General features: G+C 41.3%; 1 protein-coding gene and 1 pseudogene across 2 annotated transcripts in view; one reads left to right on the forward strand and one right to left on the reverse strand.

The window, feature by feature from the left end:
* Positions 1-18,479, forward strand: part of B4GALT5 (beta-1,4-galactosyltransferase 5) — an 83,205-nt gene that overhangs the window by 40,942 nt on the left and 23,784 nt on the right. The window lies entirely within an intron of this gene.
* Positions 7,584-10,469, reverse strand: LOC111822460 (RNA-binding protein 12B-like; annotated as a pseudogene).

Genomic DNA, 18,479 nt, shown 5'->3' on the forward strand with positions numbered 1-18,479 from the left:
GGAAACCTTGGTGGTGGAGTGGTTAAGGCTGCTAACCAAAGGCAGTTCAAATCCACCAGGCACTCCTTGGAAACCATGTGGGGCAGTTCTGCTCTGTCCTGTGAGGTCGCTGTGAGTTGAAATCAACTCGATGGCCACGGTTTTTTTTTTTTTTTTTCTCTTTTAAATAGAAGTCATGGCTCTGATTTCATGCATTTCACAGTTTGGGTGTTAATATCAGCTGGAATTATGCTTTCTGGAAACATTTAATTCCCAAAGAGTAGGTAACCCCATTAAGTCTGTTATAATCTTACAGGCTAAAAATAATATGATTATAATATATTATCCTTACAGGACATGGAGAATAATAATCTTCTTTCCAAAAGAGGATCAGGAGGGAGACCAAAGAACTGCCTATTGAAGAATATTTTTGGAGTGTAGACGAGGTAGAGGAAACTTGCTTGAGATTTGGCTTCTAACAGTTACAACTAGAAGCACCAGAAGTTTTAGGATAATTATGACTCATTTTAGGGTAGGTGAAGGCAGAATTAGGGAAATTATTTGGGTCTGAAGCCAGTAGAGAGAAGGAAAACCTTATTAAGGCGAAAACTTGGTTGTGTCTATGTGCTTTTCTTTCCAATATAAAAATGTATATGGTCATTATTTATAAATGAAAAGAAAGACCATACCCTAAGGCAGCATTCCTGATATTAAATAGATGCAGTGTCAAAAGGGAGTTTACAATCACTCTGGAAACTTTGGGTCAATCAGTTCAAACAGATTAGTGTTTACTGCAAGATTCTTCATTGTTAGAGCATTGTAAAACTGGTGTGGGGGCAATGACCTCCTCATCTAACTTCACAGGGGGGAAGAGAATCATTATCAGCATCAACAGCTTAAAGCTGGTCCCTACCCCACCCTCCATCCTTTTTACCAATTGTGATACCGGCCGTCCTTCCCACTCTTTACTTCTGCTGGGTTCAATAATTTGTTGCATTGTCCACACAGAACTCAAGAGACCATACTCACAGTTATGGAGTTTTTAGGGAAGTAACAGGTTACAATTCAGGATCACAAATGACTCAGGATTCAGTTCTTCAATCAGGACAGCTTCTTCTCATCTGTGCCTGTCGGCAGGCCTTGCTCTGGCCCTTGGCCTCTCGGCCCAGCCTCTGCCCTGCTTGGGCAAGTGTTAACAGAGCTCTTTAGCTCCACCAACAAGTGCCCCACTCTGCCAGGAAGCCTTCTACCTGAAGGCGCTGCTCTATCACTCAGTGGGTTAGCAAGCCTAGCTCCATCGACAAGTGCCCAGAGGTACCCCACTCTGCCAGGAAGCCTCCTGCCCTAAGGCTCTCAGCTCTCTTGCTCCGTGGGTCAGTGCATCCACTGTAACTGCCTTGCTCTGTAGGCCAGGAAGCCTGGTTTTGTTGCTGTCATTTCTCTGCTGCTGCTTCTCGCCATCTTGCACTGTCTCCGGTGTTACAGCTCTGTCTCCTGGGTCTAGGAGGTTCTTAGCACAGGGACCCCAGGTCCAAAACATGCGCTCTGCTCCCATCTCTTCTTCTTGGTGGTGGTGAGGTTCCCCCTTTTCTGCCTCTGGAATGCCTCATTTTAAGCCTAGTAGGATGGCAAAACTGACCAGTCCCCTCATTAGGGTTCCATATATCTTATTTGCATTATTGTCAAGCTGTCCGATCCCTTTGTTGGGCCACAAGCACTTTATTTGCATAGTCCCACCCAATCGTTTGGTGAGAATTACAAGAGTGTGGCAAGAAAGGCCATATAAAAGTCTTTCTCACTGCAGATATAGACCGTTTATCATCAAGGGTTTTTCTGATGAACATGGAAATGCTGCATTGTAACAAAGAGAAGAAAGTGGAGATTACTCTAATTCTACTAAGCAGAGAAAAGATAAACACTATTAACATTTTGATCTACAGTTTCTAAAACTGATTTGTGCATATATTTATATATTTTCCCTTTTCTTTAACACAAAGACAATATAGTATGCATTGTTACACAGTGTGATTTTTTTTAATTGAATAAATAGTGGCTACTTCTAAAACAATACCTATTTTTTAAAATGGTTGCTTTGTTTTCTGTGGTTTGTTGATATGGGGATAATTGAAATATGGCAGTCACTTTGTTTAGCATACTTTATATACTCACACATCAACGTACCCCTCCATAAGCCTGACAGTTGAAGAGTGGAATTGGAAACATTTTGTTTGTTAATGACAATTATCATGTCAGGTAAATTCAGGTTGACTGGCAGAGTCCTTTGTTTTCCCTATTATCAGAAAAGATTAACTATCATAGAGAAAATCGGGAAAACAGAAGAAGTCAAGAGCTCGGCTGCTAACCAAAAGGTCCGCCGTTGAAATCCACCGGTCACTCCTTGGAAACCCTATGGGGCAGTTCTGCTCTGTCCTATGGGGTCACTATGAGTTGGAGTCTACTCGAATGCAGTGGGTTTGGGTTGGTTTAAGACTTTCCCTTAGCATATCAGTAAATTTGCTTCTAGTCTCTTTCTCCTCATGCACGTGGTTGTCCTTCAGCAATAGTTACCATACAGTAAGTCTAACAGAACGTTTTTCATGTTGTTTGAGTTTGATTGTCTATGCTGGATGTTCTACATAAGGTTTCATAATTTTTAAAGCTATATGAGATTCTACCAAGTGTATGTATCACAGTGTGCTTATCTGTTACTTTATTGTTGGTTTTGAGTTGTTTTCCAGATTTTTGCTTTTAGAAATAATTTAATAAAAAAAACTTTGTGCATAGAATGGCCTCATTTGGGATACTTTCCTTGAAATTGCTGGATCAGAGGGTATAATTTTTTTTATGGCTCATTGTTGAATTTGTAAATGGTTTTCCCAGAGGGTTTACCAGTTTACACTTACACCAGCACATTTGGTAAAGCATCGGTTTCATTATGTATGCCTTTTTCTGGCTTATAGAATCTTTCTTGTGTGGTTGCAACCACCACCCCCACACCCTAGTATCCTTCCAACTTGAGAGAACAAGGCATCTCCACCAAATGGCCATAAATGCATGTCATGTGCTGAGCTGTAATTCATTAATTTAATAACTAGTTAAGTGCCTACTATTTGTCAGACATTGGAAATGAAAAGATAGATAAGATACTCTTGTGGGGCTTACAGCCTGCTGGAATGGAGAGACATGCTCAGATTTACAGGGGTCATGGATAGGAGTTTATCAGTTCAGAAAGAGTTCAAAGATGAGAGTGGACAGTTGTAATCTTGGGAGTGGGGTGATATCAGGAAAAGCTATGGAAAGTGACATTAAAGTTTAGTGTGAGCAGGTGTCGCCAGAGAGTATTCGTACAGAGGAGCGCTATCAGCAGGGGCAGGAGGCAGAACCTGTTGCTGCCAAGCCCATTCTGACTCACAGCGACACTACAGGACAGAGTAGAACTGCCCCAGAGGGTTTCCAAGGCTGTAATCTTTACAGAAGCAGACTGCCACATCTGTCTCCTGCGGAGCATCTGGTGGGTTTGAACTGCCGACCTTTTGGTTGGCAGCCGAGCATTTTAACCACTGTGCCACCAGGGCTCTGCCTGGCAGCCCTGGAGAGCGGAAGGGGGCGGGCCGGGCTGAAGAGGTTGGTTGAGGTTTGTGCAGGAATACCGGTTCTAGGGAGAATCATCAGCTCCAGAGAGCCTGCTGCTCTGGACCTTTTACCTCTAGCACAGTCTCATCAGTAACGTCTCTCTTGACACATGCTGACTCCTCCTCTCCCCCCAAGGCTGGGTGTGTTTTTGGTGGATAATCACAGTCTTTGAAGCAGGCATTAAATGCAAACAGTGGCAGAAAGTTTGCATTTATGCAGTGTGAGATTTGGGAGTCCGTGTTTACTGGGCCCCTCTTAACTGTTGCGTGTGTCTGGATATTGGTACTTCTGGAGGTTGAGAATTGATCATATTGTTAAGAATCTGGGAGGAAACAAAGCTGAAGCTTAGGCTGATTAAGTGATTGCCAAAGGCTCCCTCCAGACACCAAACCCATTGCTGCTGAGTCGATTCCGACTCATAGCGACCCTATAGGACAGAGTAGAACTGCCCTATAGGGTTTCCAAGGAGCGCCTGGTGGATTCAAGCTGCTGACCTTTTAGTTAGCAGCCATAGCTCTTGACCACTGCGCCACCAGGGTTTCTAAAGGCTCCCTAGCTGGTTGATATCCGTTTAGGCAGCATTTTCATCTCTAATCTCATGTACAGTTTAATAATTTAACAGATAATAGACTAACAGGTCAGTGGAAGTGTTTATAGGGTACTTCAGTGCTGTTAATTTTTACCACTTGGTTTTTGTTTTTTAATTGTTGGGAATAATAATGAGAGGATAAAAAACGTAATCTGTGATTGACTTTTGGTGGTTTTCTGCTTCAAATGGGTGGAACTAGTAAAATAAAAAGTATCAAATGAAGTTTCCCCCCAAAAAAATAATTTTTGTAAAGTCTTGACTCTGTTAATTAATGCCCCCCGCCCCCCACCCGTGTGACAGTTTTCTCCAAACACCTTTTGCGTAAAAACTGACACACACTTGCTCCAGAATATTTAAATAGATGTGCCAAAGGGTGTAAAATTTTGCCAAAAAATTCCTGGCCTCTTAAAAAAAGCTCCAATTTTATTTCTTACATGTGTGTCACCGTGTGACCACTACCATGTGTACCCACTCGCATGAGTCTTAGTATTTCCAGTGCAAGTGTGAGTAGCCAACAGCTTGCTTGCCCCTATTAGAAATCACACATTGTGTAGTCTCTATGGGATGTTCAGAACAGAGATACTTGATGTGAGTAAATCCAGGGAAATAAAACCTGGCCTAACAGGCCCACCCAGAACACTAAGCAGAACCTTTGCTGACTCGGTTGTCCACCTGTACCTCCTTCCCCCAGCTCTTCCTGATTGTGGTCAGTAGTCCCCATTTTTATCTCTTGACATCTTCATTCCATCTACTTGCTCCTTCAGGATTTAGGAGAAATGGTATTCCTCCTGCTGCTTCAGGTAGAGGGAAAGTACACTCTTTGTAAGATTTAGACACTCGACTTTTAGTTACCAAATGGAATTCTACATACAGAATCATATTCAGTTCATCCAGAGAAGTTCTTCCCTTTAGGTCTAGATACTAAAAAGTTCAGATCTTATTCTGGAGTCATGAATTTTGAGTAGGGATGAATTTGTTTTGATTGATACCTGCTAGTTGAGCCACACGAAATCCGAGATCCTGGACCATTTCTTCAATGTCATGGCTTTCAGAATGAGATGCAAACCCTAAGCATAGCACATAAGGCCCTTTGTGATCATGCCCCCATCTGTTTTTCTAGCCTCCTCTCTCATGTTTTTGCCATACATACCCTTCATTCCAGCCATTCCTGACTGCTTTTAGGTTCTCAAATGTGTTTCCCCTTTTATACTCCTTTGTCTTCATTTATGTTTTTCCTTTTTTTTTTCAGTCTTCTTTTTTCAAGACTGCATTCTAGAGTCACCTTCTCTTCCTGGGAGCATTTCTCTGACCTTTTTCCTCCCAATACAATTTAGTAGCCACGAGCTTAGCACTGGTGGCGTAGTGGTTAAGAGCTCAGCTGCTAACCAAAAGGTTGGCAGTTTGAATCCACCAGCGGCTCCTTGGAAACCCTAAATAGTCCTACTCTGTCCTATAGGGTCGCTATGAGTGGGAATCAACTCGACGGCAATGGGTTTTTTTTTTTTTTTTGTTAGCATAGCACTTAACCAGCACAACTGTGGTTACGGGTTTCCTTGTCCATCTTCTCCACTAGAAGATAATAGCAGGGATTATATCTTATTTATGTCTTTGTATCCCCAGACTAGAGGTAGTTCCTGGCACATAATACATATATAATGAATGTTGAATGAATGAATGGGAAAGCTCATTAAGGAGCTCCTCATTCATTTGTGTTAGAGATTGCAGTTTGAGAAACTGTAAAAGAATTCATCATGTCTTTAGGGCTGGGGTTCTGTATCTGTCTTTTTTAAAATTGTATTCCTTAGGATAGGTGGTTTCTTCATTAAATAAGTTTGGGAAAGGTTACTTTCCATCTAAGCCCAACAGAAAAGTAACCTGTTTAATCTAGCAGTTGCAAACTTAATTAACAACAACCTTTTTTTCCTTTTTATTAAAAAAAAATTGCAAATCTGTAGAAACACTGACAGAATAGTATAATGAATAGGTATATGCCCTTTACCCAGATTCACCAGTTGTTATCATTTTGCCACATTTGCTTTAATTCTTTATGTAACACACATATATTTATACTACTGTATACACTATTCTTTTCTGAACCACTTGAAAATAAGTTATAGACATCCTGATGCTTGACCCCTAAATACTTCAGTATGCATCGCCTGAGAATACATTCTACGTGAATCACTCCTGAGAGCTTTAATATCAATTCAGTAACTTCATCTAATAAACATCTTCAGTTATCTCAAAAATGTCTCTTTTAGTCTCTCTCCTTTTTTCTATTCTGTATTCAATCAAGATTCATTCATTGTATTTGGTTATGTCTCTATAATCTAGAATAGACCCCTGCCTTTTTTTTCCCAGCGTCCAGACCAGTTGTTTTGTAGAATGTCCCACATTATGGATTTATCTCATTGTTTCTTCCTAAGTCGATTAACAATAATATCATATAGGAGGTGTTGGGTCCTTAGTTGTATACATTCTCAAACCCAACTGCCATCGAGTTGATTCCAACTCATAGTGACCCTGTAGCACAGAATAGGATTGCCCCATACAGTTTCCAAAGCTGTAAATCTTTAAGGAAGCACACTGCCACATCCTTCTTCCATAGAGCAGTTGGTGGGTTTGAACCACCAACTTGGTTAGCAGCCAAGCTCTTTAACCACTGCACCACCAGGGCTCCTCCTGTATCATATTAAGAGGCACAAAATGGTTCTTCTTGGGTTTGTTGAGTTTGAACATTTGGTGAAAGGGGTGACTTGCTAGATCTCTCTCCATTGCAGCAGAGATACATTTTTTTTCTATTCAGTTGCAATTTTTTTGTTTTTATGAAACTTTGCAGTTATGAACATGGCAACTTTAAAAATTTCCTAAGCTTTTTACATAAGTAAATTTCAGGTTCACAGTTTATCCGTTTTGAACTATCGTATATTTCACTGAAGGCTTAACACAGTAGTATCCCAGAAGGGGAAGAGTGCATTAGGTCTGCAGGCAGGGAGCAATGAAAATGCCAAACCTGAACAGTTGGTCACTGACCATTTCCTTACACAGTTTGAGTAAAAGACGTAGACTACAGAAGGGAAACAAAAGTGAGTATAAAATTTATCTTCCCCAAATACAACTCTGCTTTATACAAATCCTGAGGTTTACCCAACACATGAACCAGAATGAACTCAAGAAATTAGTTCTTGTTCCCACTGTCAAAGAGAAAGCATATGTAATTTTAAGTTAGAAAAAGTGAATGGCAATTTGCAGGCAAAAGAAAACCAGATTAACATTCTGTTGTTTACATATGTTCTATTCAGAGGTCAAATTAAAATGTTTCTTTTCATTAGATAATTAAAAATAAATGCTTTTAAAAAAGTGCGTTTTACTACATCAGTACTGTGGGAAGGTATCTCTGAATTTAGAATGCTCTCTAGAGCAAAACTAACTTCTCATGGGCCAACTGGCCTATCATTGAAATCTTTAATGGCTTTTGGCTTCTCCTATAGGTAATCTGTTCTTATTATACTGTATTGAAACAGAATCTGGTATGATTTTATAACCATGAAAAAAGCCTAAAATTTCATTAACATTAGCTTTAAATGGAAGTTTCATTATCTTAATAGGAGTTACTCTATCTGAACCACAATTTAATTTTGAATCAGGCATAAATCTCCCCTCAAGAAAACCCCCCATATTATGCTTTCTAAAATCAAACTTGCTACCTTCTGGGCAACCAAAACTCACAAAAGGACAGTGACTTCTTAGATCATCAAGTGGGCTCCGAAACTCACCAGGAGGTCTAAAATTCTCAGGAAGTCTGGGGTCCTCCTCCAGAGCTCCCCTGAGGTCCTCCTTGGGGAGGTACCTGAAGTCCTCATCAGAAGGGTCTCTAAAGTCTTCCTCCCAGGGCTCCTAAAGTCCTCATCTGGAGGGTGCCTAAGGTCTTCATCTGGTGGATGCCTGAAATTTTCCTCTCAGGGGCACTTGAAATGCTTCTGGGTTGGCCGCCAGAAATGCTCCTGGGGCCGCTGTCTGAAATGCTCCTGGGGCGACCACCTAACGTCTCCCTCGGGAATGTCTGAAGTCCTCCTGGAGGGCTGTCTAAAGTCTGCCTCAGGTGGTCACCTCCTGAGGTGGTCGCCTAAAGTCTCCTTCAGGAGGCTGCCTCTGGTCCTCCGTGGGAGGCCGTCTGAAATCTTCCTTGAGTGGCCACCTCCAGTCGTCCTCGGGAGGCCACCTCCATTATTCTTCCCTAGGCTGCCTGAAACGCTCCTCCTGAGGGTGCCTGAAGTCTTCTGGAGGGTGCCTGTCAGGCTGTCTGAAATCTCCCTGGGGATGCTTGAAAATATCCAGCATCTTCATTCCTCTAGTTGATATCTGAAGTTTTCAGAAGGGCCAACTTAGTGTGCAGTCTTTCTTGCATTTTCTCACTGGACATCAAGGAAAATTTTATAGCAAACTCATGCATTGGTTCCTCAGATATAAGTCTTAACAAAACCTCTGTCCCCAAGAGTCTTTGCCGGTTTAAACTTTTTCAGCTTTCATGGCTTGTTCTTCTGATCTGAATTTCACCAGTACTTCTCCCAAACCAACCATCATAATGCAAGTGAATGTCATGGTCTGCAAGAGAAAAGTCTGCAAATAACTTTTGCGCTTCCACTTTTGTGACATCAAATGGAAAATTTCTTATATTTGTGCACAGTTTCTGGCCAGAGTAGCTTTCTTGAATGTTTTTTGTGAAACATGTCTAGGCCTCTCTTTCTTTATCAACCCTATTCTTTTTGTTTTATAATATTCTGTTAATTTCAGCACTCTTTTTCTAGAAATTGGATCAGTATGAATTGGACGATACAGTGCATTAGTCTTATGTAAAGCGAAAGCAGTACAAAAGTCTTTGTCAGAGTTTTGAACATCACTAAGGCATATCTTGTTCTTTTTTCATTTTTATGTAAAAATATAATCTGTTCATTAGTCAGATCAGTATCTCTAAAGAAATTTCTTAAATCTCTTTTGCTAATACTTAGAGATAGATTTTTTTAGTGAACATAACGTCTAACGGGAACGAGAACGTGTTCTTGGGAGATTTTGAATGAGACTGTTTTCGAGAATGTCTATTGTTAATTCCTCTTGGTGGAGAATATTCTTCCGTTCTCAGAGGAACTTCATTCTCCTTACCACCACAGTGAACCCACTGTTGTTCTGAGCTTTGCGTTACTTCTATAAATCCTGAACCCATAAAACTTCTATGACATTTAAGAGCTCCTGAAGCATCAATACATGATGCAAATTTTACTATGGCATTACCATTATTTCGGCCATTGTGAAGTTTTAAGAAAATTACTCCATCCACACACAAACTAGGGGAGTGGGGGTGTGGGGCGGCGGCACATACATCATCTTCATTTACTAAATGAGGCAGACCCTCTAGAAATAAGTAAGGATTGTTGGCTCTAACTGGCTTTGTGCTTCTTGGCTTTAAATCACCACATCCTGTACCATTGATATGAAACTTAGCATCTTGATATCCAGAGTTACATGCTTCTTTCTTAATAGCCCCAACAAAATTAGATACGCTGCCAGCCCCTCATCCCCCAGATCCTGGTCCCCCTATTCCTGTGTGATCAGTTCTTTTCATTTCTATAGTGTTCTGCATTTCTGCCTTGCTACTAAGAAAGCACTCTACAAATGAATCCTTGATAAGCCCTCCTGAACGACGAATGGCACGTCTTGCATCTTCATCTGTTGCAAAAATTATAAAAACCTTCCCAGCTTCCCCTCCAGTTACATGTACTCCTCCGTCAGGAATAGTCAGTCCCTTGAAGAAGTGATGAATATCCACGGGCCCCGCAATAAAAGGAAGCCCCAGTAAACGAATGACTAAATCCACGCTGAGCTCAAACAACAGCAATAATGACCTTTTTGAAAACATTTCTTGGAGACCTGTTAATTCTGTAGAATCAGCTTAACACTGCTGTGGAGTCGGACACACAAGGCCACCAGTGGAGGACACTCCTTGTCGCAGCAGCTTCCCGAGAATGCCCTCAGTGAGCCCTCAGTGAGCCTGGAAGAAAACGGCCCATTTTTCTTTTGTGATCAGTAGATAATATGTGAGGATGATGCTTTGAGACTGTGTGACTGTCCTCTTCAACAACCCTTTCACTCAGGGGCTTAGCATCCACTGATACCCACATCCCAATCATGACCCCAATACAACTGCCAACAACAAACCTACTAGATGAAGTTCTGGATTTCTTTACAGTTCTTTTTGTCCTTAGAGTATATCCCACCAAGAATGTATAGTCAGAGTACTGTGTTCAAAAGTTAATTGAATTATTTTTTGTGGGTTATGTTTTCAGTTTGATACACAGTTAGAATTGCTTGTTTCTGTTTGCATTAAATTTTCGGGTTTGCTTGTTTTTCTTTTTTTAAATGTGTAAAACGTTGAAAATATAAAAAGGTGTACTCAGAGAAGTCTCAATCCTGGCTCTACCCTCTCCACCTTGTCCCCATCCATTCCTCATAGGTAATAATTTTCATTAGTTTCTGGTTTACCCTTCTTGTGTTTCATTTTGTAAAAATATGTGTGTGTGTATAAAACTTCCCCCTATTTCTTAAATAAGACTTTGAATAAACTTGTGCATTGTATTAAGAAGAACAAATAAAAGCTTCATGAGGAATGGTAATACCAGAGAACATTATTTGGGAAGAGCCTATCGGTTTGGAAGCTCTGCTCAAATGATAAGGAATTGCCCAGCTTTTCTGAATAGGCTAGCACAGTGAAGCTGGTTAACTACATTTTGGGTTCCTCTCACAAAGGAGTAGAGGCTGATGCAATATAAATGAAAGGTCCGAAATCCCATGTCCATGCCTCCTTGGACAGAAGACTGAGTTCAGAAGACTCAATTGTGAATTATCCCGACTTAGTCATTCATTTATTCAAATATTTAGTATGCATCTTCTGTGTTACAGACACCGCCTAGCCCCTAGGGGTAGTAGCATTGAAGGGAGTAATTTGACCACCATTCTTGCCCTCATGGAGCTCACGCTCTAGTGGGGGGAATGACGACAAACAAGACAAATAAGAAAATACATAGTATGTCAAATAGAAAAATAAAGCAGGGACGGGATAGAGAGGTGTGTGTGTGTGTGTGTGTAGGGGGTGTTGGGGTGAGACACTGAGATTTTTAAAGAGTGGTCAGGAAAGGAATGGCTTTCTTTTCTCAGGTTGTTTTCCAAGCCAAATGTAGCAAACATCAAGGATACACATGTTTAGGATAAAATAGAAGAACTCTTAGGTGTATAAAACTTTGTTTCTTTTCCTCTTGGGTTCAGTGTATCAAATTATTTTGCTCCTAATCTGGAATGTCAGATTTTATTATTTTGTGAGGAATTTGTATGAGTCATAGTCATTTATTAATGTGTGTCTTCAAGTGAAAGTTGTGTTACCTGGTTCACAAGGATGTGGAAGCTGACTAGAATTCTAATGGAGAGGGGAGAGCGTGTCTTCCTGGTACAGTGAAGGACAGGAGGTTGAAGGGCTCTGTCTCAGGGCCAAAAGGTGCGCTCAGGCCAAGAAACCGAGTGCTTTGCTCCCGGAAGCTCTCCAGTTCAAGCCATGGCCCAAGGCAGTTTACGCTGGCACCTGGATGGAAATTTCCAGGTGTGTAAACCTAAATTCTGCTTATTTTTCTCAACTAAGTTACAGTTACAAGAGATCCCTCAATCTAGATAACTGGGCTGGATGATAATTATAGTTTCTTATGAAAGGATGGCACAGTGGTTAAAGCGATCAACGGATAACCGAAAGGTCGGTCGTTCAAAACCACCAGTGGCTCCTTGGGAGAAAGATGTGGCAGTCGGCTTCCATAGAGATTTATAGCCTTGGAAACCCTATGGGGTCGCTATGAGTCAGAATCGACTTGATGGCAGTGAGTTTGGGTTATGAAAGGATAAAAAATGTATTAGTAAGCCTGAACTTGTATAGACATGATTTTAGCATTTACCACATGTATTACAGTTTCAGGAACCCTGGTGGCGTAGTGGTTAAAAGCACTCGGCTGCTAACCTAAAGGTCGGCAGTTTGAACCACCAGCTGCTCCATGAGGGAAAGATGTGACAGTCTGCTTCCGTAAAGAACTGTGGGGCAGTTCTACAGGGTCGCTGTGAGTCTGAATTGACTCAATGGCAGTGGGTTTGGTGGGTGTTACAGTTTCTTGTTTAATTGTGTCTGTTCCTTATACTGTGCTGTCTTACTCATCCTTGTGCCCCCAGTGGCCTAGCCCTGTACCTAAAAAGCACATAGTAGAGTAGGTGCTCCGTAGCTATTTGTTGAGGATTTAACAACTGTGTGCCAATTTAAAATGGATTTTTTAAAATTGTGATTCGCGTACTGTTGATCAGAACCATATTATTGGAAGGTACTGCTCTAGCTGCTTTTCAGAGTTTTCAAAGTAAAGCTCATCAAAATGTAATGGGACATCTCGCCTTTGTTTTTAACTTCACTAACTTTATGACCTGGGGCAGATTACCTCTGGAGAACTTGACTTTCTTATTTGAAATAAAAATCAAGATAATATATACTTCACAGAGATAAGGATTCTAAATGACATAATTCAGATGGAAAGCAACCTGTGTATGCATAGATACTTCCTAGTTTAGGCCAGAGCTGTGGGCTAAATTTAATAACAAGCTTTTAATAGAGACCGTTGTAAGGTCCTACAGTTTGATCTAGATAACCAGCTGCAAGAGCACAGCACAGAAGGACAACTTAGCAACATATGTTAAAAGATGTAGGGGGTTTTGTCTGCAGCATGCTTAATAAAAATCGATAATACAGTGTCACTGCTGTTTACCAACAACATTCAGCAAATATCGATTGATTACCTACCCTGTAATGGGAGTTTTAAATCCTATTAATGGAAATATCCAAAACAGAATTTCCCAGAGTGAGTTCTGTGCAGAATCACTTGATGTTACTAGCTATTATGGGAAAAAAGGGGCTGGTTTGGGACATGGTAGATTAAATAATTGAACGTCTTTATTGTAGAATTCCTTTGGGCCTTGAGTTGTTGTGAGTCTCCAAGAGGGGGCTCGAGCTGCCAGCACTTCGGTCACAGATGGAAGAGTGGCTGATAGTTGTGCTTGTTTTTGGTCTTATCAGATTACACCTGGACCTCTCTGTCGGCATGGCACTGCGCTTTGTCACGTGTGGACAACTGGGCCAGTGTTCAGAGAGCAGTCAAGATCCGGAGGGGAGCTGTGGTAACACCTTGGGAGGGCACACGAAGGAAGTGGGCCTGGCAGGGTGGAAGTGAGGTGGGGGGGATCAAAAATGCCTCCCTTCAAATATCTGAAGAGTGGGAAATGAATCTGACTGTTCTATTAAGGAACAGAATGAGAACCAGTGGGAAAAAGTGGCTAGGAAACATTTTGGGCTCAACCCAAAGTTGAATTTTCTTTGAAGATGGCTGTACTTGGGTGGTAAGTTCCCTGTATTTTATAGATCTCTGTTCTTCTGAGGAATAGTTTCTGGGTGGTGGGAGCATTCACTGGTATTGGAAAATGTTCCTTAAATTTTATTCACTCACGAGTCAATGAATTTGTGATTGTTTTTTGTTTGGCAATATTTATGTCCTCAGTCTTATTTTTTCAGTGTTGTGCTAGTTCCTGTGGGTAACTAGAAAAAGTATTAGTAATATGTGGTTTATGTAAATTTATTAGTTAGATGATAAGATTAGCACATGAGACTGTTGTTAACAAACACGACAAAATGTAAATAAAAGCCAAATTTTTGATAATCTGTAACAGTACCTCAGAAATTCGAGAAGAGAAAGAAATCATTGAAGACTGGCTTGCGTGCTGAAGTCTTCCTCGAGTACAGTGAAGGATTAATAGGATTTGGGTGGCAGAAAGGAGAGCAGAACCACTGCAGACCAGTGGAAGCCCAGAGATAAAGGGAAGAAACGGTGATGCACCATGGAAAGCTTTCAAGTAGAGGAGCAGTGTGGATAAATCTGTAATTAAGAAAGGTGAACCTGGCAGCTTTGTGCAGGAGATAAAAGATTTGAGAGCCATCTCCTTAGAGTAGTCATTTAAGTCATGAGGGTGCTTGAAGTCTTTGAGGGATTGTGGCGAGAGCCTGGATGAGCAGCAGGGTATTTAAAGCTTAGTGGTTCAAATCCCAACTCTGTCAGTTGACCTTGGTGAAGAAAATTGGAGAACCGATGCCTGGAAATTGGCTGTAAATTGGACAGTAGTACTTAGGCGCCCCGGTGGTACAAATGGTTAAGTCCTTGACTGCTCTGTGGGAGAAAGACCTGTCCGTCTGCTCCTTTAAAGACTAAACCTGTTGCCATCAGGTCGATTCTAACTCACAGCGGCCCTGTAGGACAGAGCTGCCCCATAGAGTCTCCAAGGCTGTGATCTTTACAAAAGCAGGCTGGCATATCTTTCTCCCGTGGAGTGGCTGGTGGGTTCCAGCCACCGACCTTTCGGTTAGCAGTCAAGCGCTTAACCACTGTGCTACCAGGGCTCCTTCCCATAAAGATTACAGCCTAGAAAACCCTATGGAGCAGTTTTACTCTGTTACATGGGGTCACTATGAGTCGAAATCGACTAGATGGCATTCAACTACAACAACTTGCCTTTTAGGGTAATTCTGAGTGTTGAATGAGATTAAAAAGTATGTAATTAAGTGCTTGATAAATGTCACTATTCTTGTATATTATTGTAAATACTAATGTAGCAGAAGTTCCCTAGAGCAGTGGTTCTCAAAGTGCGGTCCTTGGACCAGCAGCATTGGTATCACCTGTGAGCTTGTTACAAGTGCAAATTCACGGGCCCCACTCAGACATTCTGAATCAGAATCTGGGGATGGGGCCTTGTAAACAGGCTTCAGCAAGCTATCCAGCAATGGGCAGGGAGAGGTTTGAGAACGACCACCCTAGAGGAATTCTACATTTGGGATCCTAAGGGGAGAACCGAAGGGGTATTGCAGAAGCTGAGAAAGAGAGAGTATATTTAAAGGAGGAACTAAGCAACAGTGTCACTTGCAGTGTAGAAAGTAAGATTAAAAAGCAGAGAGAAAAGATTGTGAGATTCGGGGAGAGGAGGTAGCCTGACAAAAAGCTTTACACACAATGTTCAATATTCGCGTTTATATTATTGAAGACAACTGGTTTAATAGTGTGTTGAGGATGGAAGGAAGATTTCAGGGCAGGGGGAATATATTATATAGCCCAAACGATAAAAGCACTATAGAACCAAATTAGACATTTGATTAATATTCGATAGAATTTAAATGTTATGTTTAACATATTTATGGAACGCCTTCCTACCGTGAGCCTGCTCTGTGCTGTCTGCTGGAAATAGAAAATGAACTCTTAACTCCTGATTTCAGAGGTTTCACAGAATTATACTTTCTTTAGGATTTGACACTACCTTTCTTCCTTAACAACTTTTTCCAGCTAACAGAAAGTAAACAGTCTGTCTGATTTTTTCTCTGACATGCTGGAAGTGAAGTGTGTGGTTGTCTTCCAGTCAGTGCTAGGCATGATGTGAAACTGCTCCCTCATTTCTGAAAGCATTCTGACCACTGACTTTTTATTTCATGGCTTGTGATACACCTTAGAGATGATTTCAAATCTCTGGAAAGATTCTGTGCCCCTGTTCAGTGTTGGCCCCCGGGGTTTTTCAACCCTGAGAGTTGTGTCAATTGGTTTGTCCCCTCCCCACCCCCGTCACCAGTGAAGGCGCCAGACAATCTTCTTGAAATAAAGTAAGTTGACTTGTAAGCGTCATCCGTGCCCGTTATGTGCAGGACACTGTGATAATAATGATGAAGCAGAGTTTCAACAAAACGTGTCTTGTTGATGAGCCAGAACTGCCAGTCCCAGGCCATGTGTATTGCTCCTGAGGGCTGGCTCTAGGTCATGTCCCTAGCTGGGGCCAAGTGTTGAGAAGATGTGACACCCCCCCCACCCCAGCCCCCACACACACAGCGCAGAGTTTAGATTTGTAAATGTGCTGCCCCTATAAAGTGTTCCCCTTTCACAAGGATGAGGGCGAAGTAAATAAATTAGTTGGCTGGTTAAGACGACAGGTTTTTAAACCTTAAAATTTGTTGACATTAGGTGGCATAGTATGTGAGATGGCAAGCAAAAGATAGGAACTGTATTCTGTTGGGTTTATGGTTAAGCTCGAGGCTGCTAACCAAAAGATTTGAAACCACCGAGACACTCCCAGTGGCTCCAAGGGAGAAAGATGTGGCAGTCTGCTTCTGTAAAGATTACAGCTTTGAAAACCTTATGGTGCAGTTCTGCTCTATCCTACAGGGTCGCTATGAGTCGGAATCGACTCGACACAGCAACGGGTTTTTGGGTTTGGTGTTTGTGGTCTTCTAGTTTTATATCATAGAGAGACTTCAGGAAAATCCAGCTGCACATGACTCTCCTAAGATGATGAAAATACTCATGAGGCAGTATTTTCCCACAGGACGGGGTTTGAGTCCTAAGTTTGGGGTCTTCCACTGGCTTGAAGATGAGGTGAGGGGTGGGAGGGTGGATTTATCTGGTAAAGAATTGTGTATGACAGGAAGACATTCTCAGACACTTGAGTAAGCACGTGACTTTGACCTCTTCCTTTGATATTTATTCATATTAAAAAATGAATATGGAATCTCTGTTCAAACACTGTATGTTACAGTGTCAACCCAAATTGGTACAGATTTTAAATGCCGGAAGACTTGTAAATGGATAAAGGCTAGTTAGGAGTAGCAGAAGTTGGATAGAAACAAAGAAAATAGGAAAATGGAAACAAGTGAGAACCAGACTTTCCATAGATGTTCAGTAGGATATTTTAAGGCATTGCCTTTAGTGGTTATTGAGATGGTGGGAACAGGAGAGGCCTGAGAGTTTCTAGGTCATTCCTCACACGTTCTGAGTGCCCCCAGGGTGCCTTTGAGGGGAGTAAAACAACATTAGCATTCTTCCCTGTAATCCCAGAGGATGCAGAGGAGGCGGCAGGGCTGTTCTTGAATGAACTAGCTACGGGGCAGTACAGATCCTTCAGTGAGTGAGTGCCAGAAAGAAGAGTAGATGCAGGCAAAGGTGGCAAGGAGAAGCTTCTGGATACCGTTTGCATAGACTGGAGTATAGTCCACACGGGAAAGCAACATGAACAATTGCATGATTGAATTAAGTGTCTAGCAAGCAGTGAGATGACAAATTTGGTTAGAAAGTTGTGTTGAGGAGGAAAGGGAGGGAAGAACAGATCAGGGTGAAGCAGATGAGGAAAGCTGGGGCTGAGGGTTTCCAGCAAGGGTCTGTACTGTTGTGTCTCATAGGTTTATCTGTTTGCAGAATATGATTTAATTTATTACTTGTTTTTGGAACTTTAAAGTTATTCAAACACAATTTAAAATGACTCTGGTGGTACAGTGGTTAAGAGATCGGCTGCTAACCAAAAGCGGTTCAAATCCACCAGCCGCTCCTTGGAAACCCTATGGGGCAGTTCTGCTCTGTCCTATAGGGTTGCTATGAATTGGAATCGACGCAACAGCATTGGGTTTGATTTTGGTTTTCCTATTATAACTTTTGTTATTTCCCAGTAGGAGAGTTAACCCAGGCTTACTTTTTGTTTTTGAAATGCATTAAATTTTGTTTTGGAATAGAAGGGAGCGTTCATATTTTATTACATGGCTAGGTTAGTCTATGTTAGTCTATGAATTCACCTACTAAAGGTTAACGAGCATTTATCTGGCATCTGCCATGCTTCCCTCTCCCACCCTCCAAAAATCTCTACAAAAAATTGCTTTCAAGACCCCCGCCCTCCCAAAAAATCTAATAATAGTGTTGGCAGTAGTGTGGGGAAACTGGCCTAGTCTATGATAGGCACTTAGTAACTCCTTGTTAAATTAATGAAAATAAATTGATGGTAGACTTCCTGGAGAGCAGTTTGGCAGTATCGTGTTACACGTGAACAGAGTTGGTCAGTAAAGCGTACTTATAGAAGTAAACATTGAAACAACCTAAATATCTATAAGTAGAGGACTGGTGAAATAAATTTAAATAATATTATTTTGGTGGAATAGTATCATGCAGCTGTTAAAAAACAGAATGTCTGTATATACTGACAGGAAAAAATATCCATGCAATATTAAGTGGGGAAAAAAAAAGCAAGTTGCAGAACCCTATACAAGGACATAACATTTTCTGTTTAAAAAAAAAAAAAAAAAAGCATACGTGTATTTTCATATAAAACCCATTGCCATCAAGTTGATTCCGACCCATATTTT

The sequence above is a fragment of the Trichechus manatus genome, unplaced genomic scaffold, assembly GCF_000243295.1.
Source record: "Trichechus manatus latirostris isolate Lorelei unplaced genomic scaffold, TriManLat1.0 scaffold00008, whole genome shotgun sequence".
NCBI lineage: Eukaryota > Metazoa > Chordata > Mammalia > Sirenia > Trichechidae > Trichechus > Trichechus manatus.